Raw genomic sequence first — 6,000 nt, 5'->3', positions numbered from 1 at the left:
ACATATCATTCATAATAATTAAATCCTTGACGGTAATAATGTTGGCCGTGCTTTAAACGGTAGTTTAGAAAATAAATTGCATTATTTATTAATACATTTATTGGTTAGCCAATTTAAATCTAACGCTTGATTTACATGTATTTTTCTCTCTCTAAACTCAATTATGTAATTTGAATTAAGATTTATTGATTACTCTGGACATGGTATCTGGGGAAAGTAAATATTATTTATTATATTTCCATATTGATTCATCTATTACGGATCTTTGAACCTATATAGAGAATCTCTTACGAATATTTTATCGACGAGTGTTGATATGTTTTATATAAAAAAAAGACGAGTAGGAGATTTTATTTATCACCCTAACACATTTATTGTAATTGAGAACAGGAGCGTGCTGGCCTCGAAGGGGCCCGGGAGGACGGGCCCCGAATGGGCCCGTCGATAGGCGCGCCGCTGGTAGGGAGGTCTGGGGGGTTCTCCCCACAGAAATTTTTTAAATTTGACAACGGGAAACGCGTTTTGCAAGCACTTCTGGGAAAAATCTAGTTATCATATTTTCCAAATTTATGCTGCTATTTTGACTATAAGACATACTACTGTACTACACAAGACACTCATGACAGGTCTGCTTAATATAATGCTAATACAATGTATTTCTATCCAAATAATAAATTGCATCTTATACATATCGAGGCATGAATACATGTATCAAAGACCATTTCAAGTTAAGGTGACAGATATTTGCACGTCAGCATAATATATTTTACTAATCGTTGTGTATGTATGATTTTTCGCGTGCGCACTGTCCTCCTAAACTCCCTGCCAGCACGCCCCTGATTGAGAACTTTCCTCCAACAATATTACTGGACCTTAAAAGTAGTTAGTTTTTTGATAAAAAAAGTAGCTTCTTTTTAATTGACCAATCAAATTCATGTAATACGATATCTTCTAAGAAGAGGTCGCTCAGTACATTTTGAAATTTATCACACAAGCGTTATCTACTGTAGAATGTATTATTGGATGATAAATGTCTTTTATGACCTGTTTGAGTCGAGTAAACTACAACGAAATCGGTATCACAAATTGAAATTAAAGAAGAATAAAGAAAATATTGTTCGAGAACGGTAGTGCAGTTTACAAAATAAAGGCTGAGATTATCTTGTTCATTCAAGTTGGAATATTGAGTAAGCGAAACGCTGAAACAGTTGCCCAAATATTATCATACCGTCTCAAATTAGAAGATTCAAATCCCTAAAGAAGTACGAACGGGGTTTCAAGAAGATATTATTCGCTTACAAATACAGTACCAGGGCGAAAAAACTAATGTAACAAAAATAAGCTTTGACCGTCTTTGTTGACAGCAGTAGATCTTTAAGGGGGGGGGGGGGTAGTGATCTAAAGTGTAACGCTTCGACCTCTAGCTAGCCGGTCACCCCTGGCTTGCGGTTGTGGTTTCGATCCCTGGTTTGAGCGTATGTGGTTTGGATATAGGGGCACCTTCTTAACCTCGTGGGTTTACTCCGGTTTCCTCCCACATGAAAAACCTCTGCGCTGCGCATGCGCTAAGATTATAAAAATGAAAATAAGACAATTTTTCTGCTATATCACCTTCGGTGGAAGCGGACGTTAAACTCTAAGAACAACAACAGATCTTCAAAGGGCGTATAGATGTGAGTGTATATTATAGCGATATTATTATTATTATTATTATTATTCATCTTCTATTGCGCTTCGGGAATTGGGTGGCCGAATGGTTAGCGCGAGCACGCTCTATCATAAGGTCTGTCATTGAGTCAACTGTGGTGGTTCCGATTCCCCGGTTGTACGTGACAAGGAGAAGGGTCGCCTGTCCAACCTCGTAAGCTTTCTCCACGTCGTCCGGTTTCCTCCCACTGGTAAAGACCCCTACACCCAAGCGAATTATTGAAATAAAATTGAACCATGTGTTAGTCCCGAAATGACATAGTTTGTGTCGAGTGGACGTTCAACACCCCCTCTCTCTCTTTCTCTCTCTCCGCTTTACAAATGTCACATCACAGTTTGTAGTATTAACATACACTATACAAGAGCTAAATCTGCCTATTGCAGGTTTTTCTGTAGGCCTGAAATGTTATCTAAATTATTAATTAGACATTAATTAACCTATCCAGGCCATAATCAACTCTAGATGGCAGCGCTAGCCTGCGATCTTTAATGGATTGTGAACCAATTTACTGCATAACTTTCCTTCTCGATTTATTGTCCTGACTTTAGTAATGATGACCGGGGCTAGGGGAAAATTTCAGTCGCTTAGTTCTCGGTTCATAGTGGATCATTTTGAATGAAATTTTCAGCAAATTACCTTTACATTCTCTAGTTTTTAACTATTATAGTGAGAACTGCCAACTCCTTACCGAATCTCCCATAATGTATCTTTAAACAAATGTGGTTTTAATTCCGATTGACATTTAACAAATGTTGAACTTTCTCTGATTGTTCTTGATAGCTTATTCCACATATGGGCACCATTAATAAGAAAGATAATAAAGTAGTATCTGTAGACGACTGAAGATTTGGTCTTTCCTGTTTGTAGAATGTGAATAATTGTTTCGTGTAGGAGGAAGCACTGTCAGAAGACAATGCTTTATTGTTTAAATAATTTCCGATGAACTGCCGCTGTGGACACTCCGGAGACTAGATTAGATTAAACACACTATTGTCTTAAAATTGAGACAAAGAAATGAAATGAAATGAAATGGGGTTTAACGTCTTACTGTTCTGTCCCGAACTGGACTAATAAGACGGGCATACGCCGTACAGTGTGCGATGAGTGCAATTTTGTCCAGACAGCGGCACTAGGACCTACTCTTATATCGAATTCCAACTCCGTCCTGCATCACTGACAAGGGGAAACCACGCCGGAAAATCAAGATGTACTTTCTCTGCCAATGCAGTGATCGAACATCCGACCTCCAGACTAGCGAGCCAGCGTCTTACCCACTTAGCCACCGTGATCCCCTTGAGATAATTACCTTTGGATCACTTTGAGGAACCGTGCTGGCGATCTGGAGGTTACGATTATTATCTCATTGGCTGTGAGCTAATACATAATGTTTATTAAGCTACCAAACCGGTGCTTTTCACAGATTTCCAATAATCACTTTTAAAATCTTGCAAGTGCTATAGATTTTAAAGTTATCTTCCGAATAACTTGCCGAGATTTTGGAGAGTATTGACTTCAAATAATTACTGTCAGTTATTGATTTTGATCACTTGGAGAATTCCGGTGGTAGTCCATCGCCACCAGGCCTATGTTACTCCCCGGTCCGAGCTTCCCCTATACACCAAATATCAGCCTCGGGACAGCCCTATTGTAGCCACTAACACTGAACAGACAAACAAACGACAGTCACAAATATAAGTATAGATAAATGGTGTTTCATGATACTATTTTAAGAGAATATTGTAAAACACCACCCATACTTTTATGAAACACCACCATAATATTATAAAACAGCACCCATAATATCGTAAAACACGACCCTTAATATTATAAAACATCACCCTTAATATTGTTAAACACCACCCCATAATATTATTAAACACCACCCCACTATTATAAAACACCACCCATAATATTATAAAACACCACCCTTAATATTATAAAACACCACCCTTAATATTATAAAACACCACCCCTTAATATTATAAAACACCACCTTTAATATTATAAAACACCACCCATAATATCATAAAACACCACCCCATAATATTATAAAACACCACCCCATAATATTATAAAACACCACCCCATAATATTATAAAACACCACCCTTAATATTATTAAACACCACCCCACTATTATACAACACGACCCATAATGTTAATGGTCATCCACCTCATTTTATATACAGGCGCTCGTAAAAACAATTAAATGATTAGTCAGATGTTTTAATTTCACTTATCGATATATCGATGTTCTATCACTGAATAATCCTAAATTTAGTGTTTATTTATAAGTCATATATCATGATGAGCTCGAAATTAACAACACTGCTGATAGAAATATTTGTGCTTCCTACTTGGCTCTGCGTCTCGATTTTGACAATTGCCACAAACTTAGTGTTAAATTATATGATAAACGGATAAACGTGATGACTTTGATTTTCCGATTGTCAACTTTCCATTTATTAGTAGTACATCCCACTAGCACTTGCTTACGGAGTGTATGTGTAACAGTTAGTTCGATAAGCAAGAGCTTGTTCCTTTTATTCTGGCTTTTAAAAATCGTATGGCCGTTATATTGACCTGATTAGTAAAAATTTAACATGTCTCTTTCGGCTATTAATTTCAATATATTTAATTGATTGACGCTTATAGTATTTTCTTAATCATGTCTAAGACATCTGTTACCACTGTTCATCATGTGCATTGTGTATATAGACAGTCCATTTGCTGATTACGCTATTTTACCGAGATTTCCACTAATGGTCTGGATGCAGCCATCGTGGGTGTGACGCCAGACAGAGTAAGCTTACTCTTCCGGACACCTGTTACCACTTTTCATCATGTATTCTGTACATGGTAAACAGTCCATTTGCTGGTTACACTATTTTACCAATACCATTTTTTAGGACTTCGAATTTTGTCTGATGGTTTGGATTGTTCGTTATTGGTTTTATTTTATTTTAAAGAATTATAAGAATATTGTGAAAATGATACACCAATCCGACGATCAATATTATCAGTTTAAATAATTTATCTTTTTTGTGTTAGAGGATGTGGTAAGGGGTAAATACCGTAAATGGTGTTCGCCAATATTACATTCAATTTCTCTGTCGTCATTTTTTTAACACATTAATGGAATAACTCAACAGTTGGCTTTTAAAGGAAACTCGTGTTGTGAGTCTACCAAATACATGTAATAATCAGATCTCTACGTGCGTGTTGATTTTTTGCCAAAAGATACATTTTTTAGGTTGTAGGTTTACCGATGTTTTGTTCAGATTAACATGCCCAGATTCGTGTAGGTGGATATTATCTTTAAATTCAAAGTCATCGATCTAAAATAAAACTAACTGTCATCCCATTTCAGATTATTTCAAGATACAGATATAACTGAGAGCGTCTTGGTCGAATTTATCTAAATCAAAAACTTTAACACTTAAATAATTCATTCCATGTTCCAAATCATGGACGGAATAAGGTTAAAGGAGCTAAATCGCTAATATTTGGGACCTAGAAATGGACACAAATGGGTCGCAACGCATATAATAATGTAATATGAATGTATATAAACTGACTTACATTCAATCGTTTTTGTTTTTACTTTAATTTCTAATCAGTTAGGTCCACGGCCACAGTTACAAACATAAAATATTTAATTTTCTTGATGGACATTTTAACACACTTGGTATGTTCTAGGCATTTTTGCGAACTTAGTGTACAGCCACTATGCAAGTATAGATATTATAACAATCTTAATATTCAACCTTACTTTTTATATATCAGGTTTACTACAGCTATTATAACAATCTTAACATTCAACCTTGCTTTTTATATATCAGATTTTGTTACAAATAGTCACAATCTTAAAATTCAACCTTAATTGTTACAGGTTTACTGTGGATATTATAACAATCTTTAATGATCAACCTTGATTGGTAAACAGGGGATCACATGGCTAAGTGGGTAGGACGCTGGCTCGCTAGCTTGGGGGTCGGGTGTTCGATCCCTGCATTGGCCGAGAAAGTTCATCCAGATTTTCCGGCGTGGTTCTCCCTTGTCAGAGATGCAGAACGGAGGGGATGACAAGGAAAGCTGCCTAGTCGTTCGGATGGGACCAAAAACCGAGGTCCCGTGTACACATTGGCGTACACGTAAAGATCCCTTGGCAGTTGGAATTCGATATAAGAGTAGGCCGTAGTGCCGCTGTCCGGGCAAAATTGCCCTCATGGCACACTGTATGGCGTATGCCCATCTTCATTAGCCCAGGTTAGGAGCAGAACAGTAGGACGT

The sequence above is a fragment of the Patella vulgata genome, chromosome 2 (assembly GCF_932274485.2).
Source record: "Patella vulgata chromosome 2, xgPatVulg1.2, whole genome shotgun sequence".
In the NCBI taxonomy this organism is placed as follows: domain Eukaryota; kingdom Metazoa; phylum Mollusca; class Gastropoda; family Patellidae; genus Patella; species Patella vulgata.
The sequence above is the reverse complement of the archived record's forward strand: the minus strand, read 5'-3'. Positions refer to the sequence as shown.